Below are 12803 nucleotides of genomic sequence, written 5' to 3'. Positions count from 1 at the left end.
GAAGTTTACGTTCGGATACCTGAAATCCAATAGTCAGGTGTTTATTTGAGTCAATAAATGAAATTTTACTGCATATGGAATAAAGGAAGAATCTTTGAAGAGCGTTTGAGGCTATTATGTGAATGGAGTCCTTGAGACGATCGAACGACGAGCGTGTATGGTTATTGCGATATCTGGCCACATCTCAAATCTAAATTCCACTTGCTTAATTGTGAATTTAAGGATTCGAATCTAAAGATTCAAGAATTTCAATGATCTCGTACATCAACATAGTGAAAGAAGTGCGCTAGTGATTATAATAGAAGTTGGCATTTAGATAAGTATGTAGATTCAATCCAGGAATTCAATTAATCAGGCACCAACTGTAATTTCATCAAATTAAATGAAATTTATGTAATTGGGCTCCTACTGTAATCGTCAGTACCTATCGATCCAATATTCGTATTTCTGCAATTTCACAGGCTCACGAAAGTATTCGTACACCTTGTAGACACCTCTTCTGAATATCCAATTTATGTTATCCATTATATTAATAAACCTCAATATTTGCTACTTTTTATATGCTTAAAATGACTATTCATGTTGTACATTGACTTTTTAATAAATAAATGTCTGCGATAAATATATCGTAACTCATACGTCCATTTGCAGACAGATTTCAAACTTTATCAATATAACCATCGTAGTCCTGTCTCATTACAATGCTAACGAGACTTTCTAAAAAATTTCTATGGTAAAAATGTTCTATGGTAAATTTTTGAAACATCCTCATTAGTCGGTGTATACTTTGCAGCGTACATTTTAAAAACACATTTTCGAGGTTGCTTTCGGGGAATTACTAAACAAATCCGGGGATTTACCATTGTTTAAGAGCTAACGGTTCAATAACGCGCCAGCGTGCATCGTAAATGGAACAACGTGCTACTTTGTTCCCTTCGAGACATCGATTTTCCATCGACGGAATCGCGGTGAATCTTAAACGACGTTGCTGGGAGCTGGAGCACAAGTTTCTAATGCACCGTGCCGTATTTTCTGCCGGTGAAACTAAGTGTTGCTAGAAAATTAAACGCGAATTGCAAGGGTAACTTTGTCTCTCTTTGTCTGCCTCTGTCCTTCTGCAAAGCGAATTGATTTTATTATGCGAATCTTGCGATTCATCTCGGGTATCCTACCTCTTATCTCGTTTGTATCTTTGCTTTTGGATAACAAAACAAAGGTATGAAAAAGTTACTTCAAGTATGGTCGTAGTATGTATGTAACGAACAAATATCCTCAACTTTTATGTATTCAGAGGAAATCTATAATTGAGTGTCCTTTCTTTTTTTTTTTTTATAGAAATAGTTTGAAACTCTGCGACCTATTTTTCTCAAACTATTGAAGGAATTTCAATTAAAGTTCCATTCACTGTGAGCTTCTCAGAAGAGAAGCTTTCTATTGGACAAAACGATTGGTTGGATATGTTTTTTCTTTCAATGCAGGCATTGTCTTCTAAATTCCTTTATTCACTATACTCAACAATGTGTTTCGAATTGCCGTGCCAAATTTGTATTGAATTTGTATCTCTATATGTTGAAAACATTAACATTAAAAACGTTAAGAACAGACCAGGGATTTATTAATAAACACTTTATTATTCATTTCCGAAATAGAATGCTATTCTGTATGTCTAACTTGGAAAATTAAGAAAGAAAAAAAGAATTTAGCTGGTTTAGGAAGATATCTGCAAAATTAACGATAATACGTATTTCCAAGTTTCCTGTCACGGAAGTATTTCAGAAACGTAACTAATGATAACAACGCTGTCGTATCATTTATAGATAAACGATAACATTATTACAATTTTTCCGGATATGAAACACCGCAACAGAACCGTAAATCGAAGCGAAGGATCTGAATCAACGAAACGTGCCGACTGAAGCTACATGCGAACAATAAATAAAATTCGAAATAACATTTCTCGTAAACAACGCGAATCACGTTTCGATTAAATTTTCTGCACATATTTATCACGCCATTCGAAAAACCATTTCCATTCTCGATTGACTCTGAAAATGCCATTTCGCCAAAAAAATAAAATTTCACTCAATTAAAACACGGAAGAGGAAGAAAGACAGAGAAAATATTATTTCGTGACTGTCCAATTTATTTTCGCGTGAGGATCCACTCCATTTCCGGTTGCTGCGGCACGAAATGAGCCGTAAAGCAAGGCCGATCCAATATACGCGAGAGAATTCATGGCAAAGCATCCTCGGGAGCGATGCAATTCGCGACACGAGTGCTCCTGGCGTAATTAACTCGCGCGACGATTCAAGTCCTCGCGTCCGTTCATTGTTTGGCCCGCGAATGAAATTCTTCCGTTGAAAATCGCGTCTGCCCGCGTCATTCCATTCGTTCTTCGTCCCGACCGAGTAATTTATCGACGAAGAAACCGGCTAACGTCGTCGGGAAGGTGATAAAACTAGGTTAAAATAATATGCACGCGAGGTCTTTATTAAGTATCGTTACTTTGCAATCTATGATATATGTATGCGCAAGAAAATGTCGCTTTAGAGATACGTTTTTACGATATGCAATATACAAGGTGTCATAGAAAAGAGTTGGACTTTGTTACGATTCCTCAATTGTTTACGTATCGAGCTCGTTCTTAGTTCAAGACGGACTTCTAAGTTTTAAGAAAAATTTAATCACATGAAATTGTAACGAGAAATCGCTTAATATTAATAACAATTCTTTCTTATTTTTATCAAATTTCAGAAATTTGTTAACCATAGAAAAATATGATTCGGTTGAGAATGTTCTTAAAAATTCATAATATTCACCGCATGGAATACTAAATGTTCGATCAATATTTTTGTCTAATTTCTTGTAGGAATATTTATTCTCTTCGTGTGTTCTTTTTTATTTTCTACTTTTCTAAGAAAAGATATTGCGTATACGGTGTGTTAAAAAGCAAGTTATTCTAGATACTAAGACAACGCAGAAAGTTTAAACGACGTTTTTGTATAGAAATTTTCCTCGTTGTCTTGATGTCTAAATTCATGCTTTATAAATATTGCCTATTTTTGTTTAACATCCTGTATGTGCAGAAATTGGGCGTTTATCAAGACGCTTTATGTCTCATGAATCTCATATGCTCACACTATACTTTTCATTAAAGTCGCTCACGTACATATTTAAGGTACATAAAATAAATGACGATGTGCACCGCCTGTGGTGTGCAAGCCAATGGCTTGAACTAAAGCTCGCACAAAAACAGGGCAGTATAGAATGAACTATGCGTGATAGTACAGGTAGTAGCTGCAATAATTCTTCTCTTTTTTAAATCATACCTGAAAAGCTAAATATGTGTATGTGTATTAATATCTCTCAAAAAGTAAAGTAATATTATCAATCGTTAATTAATTTTTATTCCTTTCAACAAATATAAACTTTCGAAATTTTATAGCTGTCATTTTTTAACATCGCGTGTATTCACGACTAAAAGCTCTCGTTTGCACAGGTGTTAATAATGAAAGATAAATATTTGGTTACGCATGGTGCAATATTATTTGCAAAAATAATACGCGGACTGAAATGGAGTTCGTTATCATGTCATTTAATAAAAATAAATATTGTTAGATTCTATTGAAGATACAATTTACATAATAATCAAATTTATGTAATAATAATTATAGTAATATAATTATGGCAATAATAATAATGTAATAATAATAATATAAAAATAAAAAAAGATATATATATATATACAAATACACATATCAACGAAACAAGTATTGTCAATATTTATCCCTTACTAACAAATAATATTTTCTTTCTTAACGCGCAATTAGCATTACATTTCCCTGACCAACCGTTATCTTTAACATTTCCTCAGTTCCGTATCGATCGATTCGTATTCACAGTTTCTATATCATAGTTTTGATAATTTAATTCTTCACTATGGTACAATTTTTAAACCTCTTATCTTGCACTCTAAATTCGTAATGCCGGTAGTATTATATTTCTAATTATGCTGGCGAACCTCGACAATACAAGCGATACAATGAAGATCGCAGTATCATACGAATACCGTTATTACGCGCCGTTTTATACGGGTCACAAAACCGGCAGAAACCTTTCCGGGTAATAGCGACTAAATTAACAATGGAATTTATACAGGAAATGTGTCGAGTGATTGTATATATTTTTTTAAACGCTCTGCAGATTAGTTGGAATATCGCGACGCACTATCACGCATACTCCAACCCAAATTTGTACAATACTATTGTAACTTGCCTTATCATTATAATATTATCGTATCTTGTATCTTGCTCTTTTAATATTTTTCTTAGATACCGGGAAAAATTCGCGAGGATTTCCAGAAGCAAAAGTAAATATTCTGAATCTTTTCGTAATGTAATTTCATTTAACGCTATAATTACTATTTACTTTGACAACTCTGTTCCAGCGTTCTGCAAGCTGGTGCATTTCTTCGTTGTAAAAAGCTCGACTTTTACTTGCAAAACACGAATTAATTGATGTTGATTCAACCTGTGTATCATTCTTAAAATTGTTAATTAATTGCAAAGAAGTTTGACACTGATCAAGATAGGTGGTAGTTAGAGAGGACAGATCTGGATTGTAAGGAGGATGTGGTGAAAATTGTTATCCGACATATTTTATGTTTTAACGAGTTGGAAAAGGAACACGAGGCCGAGCGTTATCGTGTAAAGAAAGATCACTTTCCCTGCTTTTGAGTGGCGACTGAATTTTTTTGAATACATACCAACTGCATAGATCAAAGTTTCCGCTGATACTAACTTTATGCATTATATTTAGAAATCACCGACCGAAATTCTATGTTAGTTCATAATTAAAAAAAAAAAAAAAAAAAATGCAACCGCGCGAACTTTTCCTAATGTTTACATAATGTAAATATATATATATGCATTTTACGTGCGTGCGTACGTGTGCTAAAGGGGGAGTAAGAAAATTTGTTTAGTTCAAAGCAAACTGTAATATTAATTGCAAGATTGGATATACTTCCGGTGTACTCGACTCTAGTAGTTACTTAAAATTTTTGCGCGCTAATTTAGGCACATATATACTACCATGCAAAGCTACGTATCAAATAAAATTGCTTTTACAAATGAATAATAAATATAAAAACGCTTGATGTTTATTTTTAAATTTATTGTTAATTCCATTTTAATAGAGAACATCGGTTAATTCGAAATAATTAATATTTCGTTCTTACAACAGTGAGACTTCTTTCGACGATGTCATTACATAATTTTTGAATAAATTAATTTTTATTATTTATCATCCTGCGTTTAATATTTCAAACAATTTTCCAAAACCAAGACAAGCTGCAAATAAGTATGTTTATAAAGACGACATTCGACGACTCGTGTCTTTTTGCACTATATAGGAATATTTCCTAGCTATAATTAGCTGTAATTGCTATTACTATTATTATTCATAATTTACTCTGTATCTCATAGATATACATATTTCTACTAATGGATTCTTCCTATAGATATAATACATACATGAATTATTAGATTCCTATCATAGATGGTCTAAGACTTCGCATACTACTACATATATAGCATTTGCAAAGTAGTAGAAGGAATCACGTTTTCTGGTATCTACAATCACATGATAAACACAAACTGACAATACATTAGCCATCTAATTTTCTTAACATCTCAAGCTTTTCCAACTTCTAAAAATCCCTAGCGATCGATGAAACGTAGGAAGAAGAGGGGGAGGGGCGAGCAGAAGAGAAAAAGGAAAAAGGCCCAAAAAAGGCTACCACTAAATAGCTATTAAATGCACGAAATGATAAGAAGCACGAGGCTATCGTATATAAGTGGTATACCTAATTTATCGATCCATACAGTGTATCAAGCATCCCGCATATACGCGAGACTGTAATGTTCGAGCACGTAGTGTTACAAATCCAATCACAAGAGGTCCGCGTGACTCGTTGAAAGCCGCGATCGTGTGGGTCGAGTGTCGTGAACAATTCTCGTTACAGCACAACGAGCAGTCTTTAAAGGCTTCTCGTGCGAGCATCGATAAACTGCACATATGTACATGCGAACCTTGTTTTCATAAAGCTCGCTTAGGCGTGTTTGCTTTTGCAAGCATACCTTATAGTTCAAACGTATCGGTCCATCATCTTCGTTTTTTGCTTTGAAACATGAGATCGAGGTTCGATTAAATCGTCCGTGAAACTTCCAAAGTACGATATTCTAGGAATTTTAACGCTGAGGCTAACGATGAATTTCTGGATTATGATATCAGACTGATTTATGAAAGTTTATGAATATTCATTGAAAAACATTTTTACTTATCTTGTACGTATTAATAGAATTTTTCGAAAGTTCGTTAACATCGTAATGAGATATGATTATCCTAGTTATGTTGACAAAGTATGAAACAAATATAAAAATGTATATAAATGTTATTCTATTACATATATTTCATGCAAGTCACAAAAGTAATTTATGCATCATCCATTGGTACCAGAACGGTCTCACGGATATATATAATATAATACTTATTTAATAAAATAAATGATTAGCTGATCAAATACTTCTGTGACGTTTACCACATGTACGCCTGCGATAAATGTTTTAAAACTTCTCCGTATTTACACATTTCTTCTAAACTCCGTAATTCTAAACCATAATAATGATGAGCTGATCGAGTCTCAAAATCTTTGGTATAACGTAACAAAGAAACAAAAGCGAAATGTACTAATCAAGCTTCAAAATCTTTTGCATAATACATAACCTCTACATTCATAAAATCTCTTTATAGTAAAAGGTAAATATGTATTTTCCCCGGCCTATTGTATGATAAAGACATGAAAAATAAATAGAAAAATTGGAGGTTGTTCGTGCCAAGTTAGTTATTGCGCGTATATCTGTAAATAGATAATTGTCAGCATGGTCGAGAATTTTACGACGCACTACCGGCGGCGTAACACAGGTTTCTAAGAGGCTTCCAGTGAAATCGCTTGTTTCAGATAATACCGGCGCGCGCGAAAAATAATACGCGCCGCTTATCCACCGATTACGAAAGACCTGTGCGTGCACGTCCACGTAAAAGACTTCGTGAATTTACAAATTATTCTTTTCACTCAATGCACGTTTTGTTCACGGTTTATTTCACTCATGAAAGTCGTCATCGTCGTCTTCGTCGTCCCGCGACCCGTTTCGTTCTCTCCCTCCCATCGTTTTTCTTTGTCGAATGCATCACAGCACTTGCGAGTGTCGCGACACACTGTGTTACCTTACCGTTAATGTTTCAGATTCGAAAGCCCTTCGCGTAAATTAAACTACGATACTGATTGCTTCGTTAAAGGATAATTTGCTGGACAAAGCAAAGTTAGTTTCATAAAAAGAATAATTCAATTTTGTAAGAAAAATTGTATTTCGTACTTAAGGTACTAATGTATCGAACACGATTTATGTCACATGGATCATTAATAGTTAATACACGTGAATTAATACACTTGAATTGAAGAGCATACGAAATGTGTTAATATTTTGACAAATTTAACTTTAATATTTTTTAAGAAGCTTTTTCTTGAGAATTACGTAGTGTTACGTACATGGAATAATATATTTAGGTGGAACAGCCTTTAAGAGTTCTTGTTACTACTTAGATGTTAGCAGAAACAAATCCTATTAAATTAGGTTGTGAATTCGGTGTGTTTTACCTTAAGCTTATGATTTATAATGGTAATTTGAAACGATATTTTTCTAGGTTAATTAAGGTAATTATTTGTAGTACTCCTTTTTGTGTCAATATTTGGATAATATTCTCTACAGCCTTTTTGTCAATTTTAATATGAAGGTGTGAGGAGCTCAACGGGAAATAAAAATATTTTTATGATATTGTTTTCGATTCTTTGTATCGTTGGATTTATTTTTTATTATCTAAATTCCTCTTTTATCTTCCGTATTTAAATTGTGGATTCGAAGTAACTTTTTGTTAACCATAATAAATTAAATGTATGAAATTGTTTGATAGAATTTTATTTTCAGTTATAAATGAAAAATAGTTAATAAATATTGAAAAAATAAAACGAAATACGTATATTCAATTTTTTAAATTACATTTGTTTTCAATAAATTATTACAAAATATTTTTCACTAGCTAGCACCTGCAATAGAAATACCCTGCGACGAAAATCGTTCGACATGTATCGAATTCAAAAACGAGGCGGATGTAGTGCATAAAATATGAGGTTAGTCGACATTTCACCGTTTCGTGCATAATTAACGCGAGAAACAGAGAAGGGAATACGTTCTAACAATAAAATCTTACCGCAATTGCTTGGAACCATTTAATCTCATCGCGCGATGCTAGAGCCCAGTTTAAAACGGATTAATTAGCAACGTTTAATAACTATATTCTTCCTGGCGTCCATAAAAAGAAAAATCCTTTTAGAACCAATTATGCAGCAAGCTCGAATTGAGTCAGGACGTCCCACTTCCAAATAGACGACAATGAAATATTCATTTCAGTATAAATGGCAGATATTAATCTTATCTATTGCCTGATATAAAATTATCGAAGATCGCGGTAGTTGTAGAAATTATTATCTGCTAATAATGGAACTGTCTTATCAAATATCAAAATTAATCAGTGCATATTCCCCCAAAATATTCTTTGTTTTTATAATACCAAAATCAGGGTCTTTTTGTAACTGGATCGTCTAAAAGTAATATATACATAGTGACTCAAGAAAGTATTTGAACATTTATGAAAACTTTTTACAAATATATTATGCAAAACATTAAAAAATTTTATTAGTGCTATAATGAGACACGACTTATTCTGGTGAAATTTGAAATGAATCTGAAAATGTATATAGAAATTATAAGATATTTATTATAGACACTTAGTTAACAAAAGTAGACAAATTATTTGTACATCCAATTTATTCACTATACTAGTAAATTATAGTATTTAATTAGTATTTAATTTAATCTTCATATCCTATTAAGTGCTTCACATGGCTGTTCACACTGTATATTAATTTTCAACAAAATATGTTTGAAATAAATATTTTGTAACTTTTATGTAAATTTCCGGATTGGTTTAAAATCTTACCAACATACATATGTAATTATGATAGCCATGCCTCATTATAGTACTAATAAAGTTTTAAAAAGTTTCCTATAACGCACATGATATATCCGCATGTTTCCGTTACAAAGTTTTCGAATATGTACTTCCGTGAGCTGCTATAAATGCCGATATGTTCTAAAAAGATAATGCTGTTATTCTAACCTCTGAGATAAACGAGATTTACCGAGCCGGTGCGCACGATGCGCCCCCAATTTTCCAAATTCCTGAACTGCACGCTATACTGGCAGGAAATTTCATCATAACGTGATTAGCCGAACGCAAATCGTTCGTGTACTTATCGTTAGCATTACAAAGCGTTGCTTCAAAGTAAAATATGCTAATCATTAGCATTATCAGGTGTATGGGATTCCGTGAATGCCATCTCGGAACGACAAAACGTGATTTTAACACGTTAGCCCCGCGATCACGTTTTCCAAGCCTATTACCGCAATGGCAATCGTTTGTTCTAACTGCACATAGGGGTCCGGCCGATCGGTACACGTGTCCTTACAGGTCGAATAACGTGTCGTCTTGAACTGGCCAATTCACTCATCAACCGACGAGAGAGAACTTTACACGGCCAGACCTTTCACTCGTTTTATTAATCACCACCGAGGTATGCTGCATTTACCTATTTAACGTTCTTCGATGGAAAGAACCGGCTTTGTCTTCATGAATTATTTATCCATCCGTTAATGAAGGTTATTCGCGGCGAACCGTCGCGGTATAGATCGTACGTTGTTTCACGTAAGGACAGGAAAAAGAAATTATTATTGTTCGACATTTTCACGCGTGCTTCGAAGCTCTTATATCTCTGGTGGGCGGGCAAAAGAGTGTAAGTGTCAGAACTATTAGTTTTGCAGCTTAAAGTTCAAAGTAAGGTCAGGTGTTAGATTTACAGGATGTATAATTAGAGTATTAGGTGAAAGAGCGAGAAAGAAGTGAAACTGACCTGTGCTAAAAGACCAAAAGACAGCAATACAGACAATATTAGCGTATTTATTCCGTTGATCAAAATTTGACTTACATAACGTATGTACCCCCTCGTCCATCCATCAGATATATTGTCTACGAATTTTTATATCCCAATTTTGTTCTCGTCCCAATAGATAAAGATTGTTAAAAAGAAAAGTAAGAAATCGCGTACATTAATGTTTCTTTTTGATCTTAGATAAGATTAGAGAATTTGTTAATGACAAAAAAAGAAAAAAAGAATGATTAGATTGAAAATGAGTCAAGGGACGAGGGTTAATACATTATGGGGATTCGATGGAAGACCTTGGGAATACAGTAAAAGACGAGCAGGTGTGCCGCATTCCTTTAAACGGAATACCGACATAGCCGGTAGAATAAGATTACTCGCTTCACGACCGGACTGGCAAGAACGAGATGGAATCCGCGCGGTACGGTTCTACGGTGAATCGGAAATGCGTAACGCACGCCGCACTAAAACGATATATGTGTACTTAATAGGTGAAAACGATATAGAGAGGCCGTAAAATCAGTGGGGAATTGAAGGTTTATACGTTTCGACTGTTTCGAAATGTGTAATTTGAGATGTATTTGAGAAAATACGGGCCACGAGACCCTATCAGGACTGGCAGTAATACAAATCTGAAGTACTATTTCTTCTTGAAATGTACACTATTTTAAAAGTATACTATTATATCGGATAAAGTACATAGCGTGAAAGTATGCTATAATAAGTTTAAAACGTACAAGCTAATTTTCATTAATACAATCACTATTATTAAGCGACAACGACAACGTAATACAGAACGATTTCAGTAAAAGATAAACATCAACCCACAAGATCTAAAATGGTTCAAGAAAATGTATATAATATTACTTGCGGTTGTATCAACGGATGTTCCGTAAATGCTTTGATATACAATTACCGTATATCTATTGTATCCACCGAATAGCCAACACACTTCATTGCAAAAGTCGCATAATTAGTTGCGTAGTCGCGTCTACGCGAAGAAACTGTCCCGTCTATACCTATATATACCTATCCACGCAGCACCGTTACGTTGCAACACCACATGGTCGAGTATCGGTCGCGTGACACGAGCTAAAAAGATATTACCCAGTTTTATCCTCGGTCGAGACCGCGCTCTTTCGATCGCTGTTTGGCTAGCCTCCGTTTCGCCCTCGGTCTCGTTTTCGTCCCGGCCAACACTACGTGATATTACTTGGTGAAATAAACGACCGTTGAACTTCGTGCTCCACGAGGCACCACATAAAAGTCTGTTATTAGAAACCCATAGTGGAAATAGCCGGCGTGGAAGTCATCTCGGCACGTAACGAGGTATCGATACGTCACTGCGATCCCGGACGCACGTATATTCATGCAATCTTTTTTTTGTAATCCTATACACGCAAACGAAACGTTTCATGGAGCACCGGATTGTTTGTGGCAACACGAAAAGAAAGCGGGACGAGGAATGCAACACACACGACGTGGTGATGGATCAGACTGGCGAGAGACGCCAGGTGCTAGAAGCAAACGATCGGTCAAACTTCTCTCTCGAGATGACGACGGCGACAAATGCACTTCACACGACGGCGTTCTACATGACACACGCGGTTCTCATGACTGTAAATATCTACTTTTCGTAAGCAACGACTGATTAGCACGAATTTCATTGATACACACCTCTTATGACCTAGTAACAAGAACGCCTCCAGGTGCACATCCCGTACGTCGCACATACGTGTACATCCGACACTGCAGAGCCACTGAAAGCAGCGCCGAGGTTAGGCTATCGTAGTGGGGACACCTGTTCGACATCCGTAGCAGCACTTTCTACGCTCTGACGACGGTGCGTGGCTTCCCGATATCGATAGTGGCCACGATCGCCGATATACGCACTATCGAGAGTTTCCGTCGACCGAATCGAGATTTATCGGACGCGAACAATTGAAGTCTTCGACTCCATTCACGCTCGACTCGTTCTCATTGATTCCACTAAAACGATCGGTGCACCTCTTGTGACTGCTACTGGAATTACTATAGTCGTTTCTGTTCGAATCGTATATGGATCAGTAATGAAGTTTGAAAACATTCAGGCATGGATACATTTTTATAAATCGATTCTTTCGAACATAAAAAAATGAGAAAGATAAATTGTACATATAATATCAGACGGGGTTGTCAATAAGGAATTCCTACGTTTCAAATTTGGTTAAGATTTTAATATTGCATATTTACGAAATTTTCGTTTCATCGTTTATATAGCCGTTTTTAAACGCTGGATAGGATTAAATGTATCACAAAGATAATTCTGAAATTATTTCTTCCTCCATTTTTCGTTATTTTTAGTATGTATTTCGTTTAGAAATATGTACATATCTATGATCAATGTCTATATGTAGAATTAATGGAAAATTTAATTAGTAAATGAAATACAATTTTGTATATACAAAAAATTTTGTCGTTTGATCTTCCTTTTAGTTTTAATTGTGCCACATTCAAGCACGATGTACGCTTTATATTTTATTATATATGTAATTTTTTCGTAATCATCTTATCGTCTGAAGGTAAAGTATGATTTTTCTTTCAATATCAATCTTACCATAAACAGAAAACACTGTATAGAAATTATAGTATCTTTTTTAAACGTGTAATTACGTTATTATTTCGGATATAATCATTTACTAAGTATGTA

The 12803-nt window shown here is 34.7% G+C and overlaps 1 protein-coding gene and 1 long non-coding RNA gene across 6 annotated transcripts in view; one reads left to right on the top strand and one right to left on the bottom strand.

Moving 5' to 3' along the window:
- Positions 1-11939, bottom strand: part of LOC126916867 (polypeptide N-acetylgalactosaminyltransferase 5) — a 41063-nt gene extending 29124 nt beyond the window's left edge. For 2 of the 5 annotated variants that reach the window (XM_050723112.1, XM_050723113.1), the window contains exon 1: positions 11792-11939. The gene's annotated coding sequence lies outside the window, so the exon portion shown is untranslated. Of the gene's footprint in view, positions 1-10159; positions 10248-11030; positions 11050-11221; positions 11371-11791 lie in introns of those variants that run through there. The other 3 variants (XM_050723115.1, XM_050723116.1, XM_050723114.1) reach the window with 3 other exon arrangements.
- Positions 11585-12417, top strand: LOC126916872 (uncharacterized). The gene is made up of 2 exons (XR_007710759.1): positions 11585-11733; positions 11806-12417. It is a non-coding gene; the product is annotated as an uncharacterized LOC126916872 (long non-coding RNA).
- The last annotated feature ends 386 nt before the right edge of the window (positions 12418-12803 follow it).

This window comes from Bombus affinis, chromosome 5 (assembly GCF_024516045.1).
Source record: "Bombus affinis isolate iyBomAffi1 chromosome 5, iyBomAffi1.2, whole genome shotgun sequence".
Classification (NCBI taxonomy): Eukaryota; Metazoa; Arthropoda; class Insecta; order Hymenoptera; family Apidae; genus Bombus; species Bombus affinis.
The sequence above is the reverse complement of the archived record's forward strand: the minus strand, read 5'-3'. Positions and strand labels throughout refer to the sequence as shown.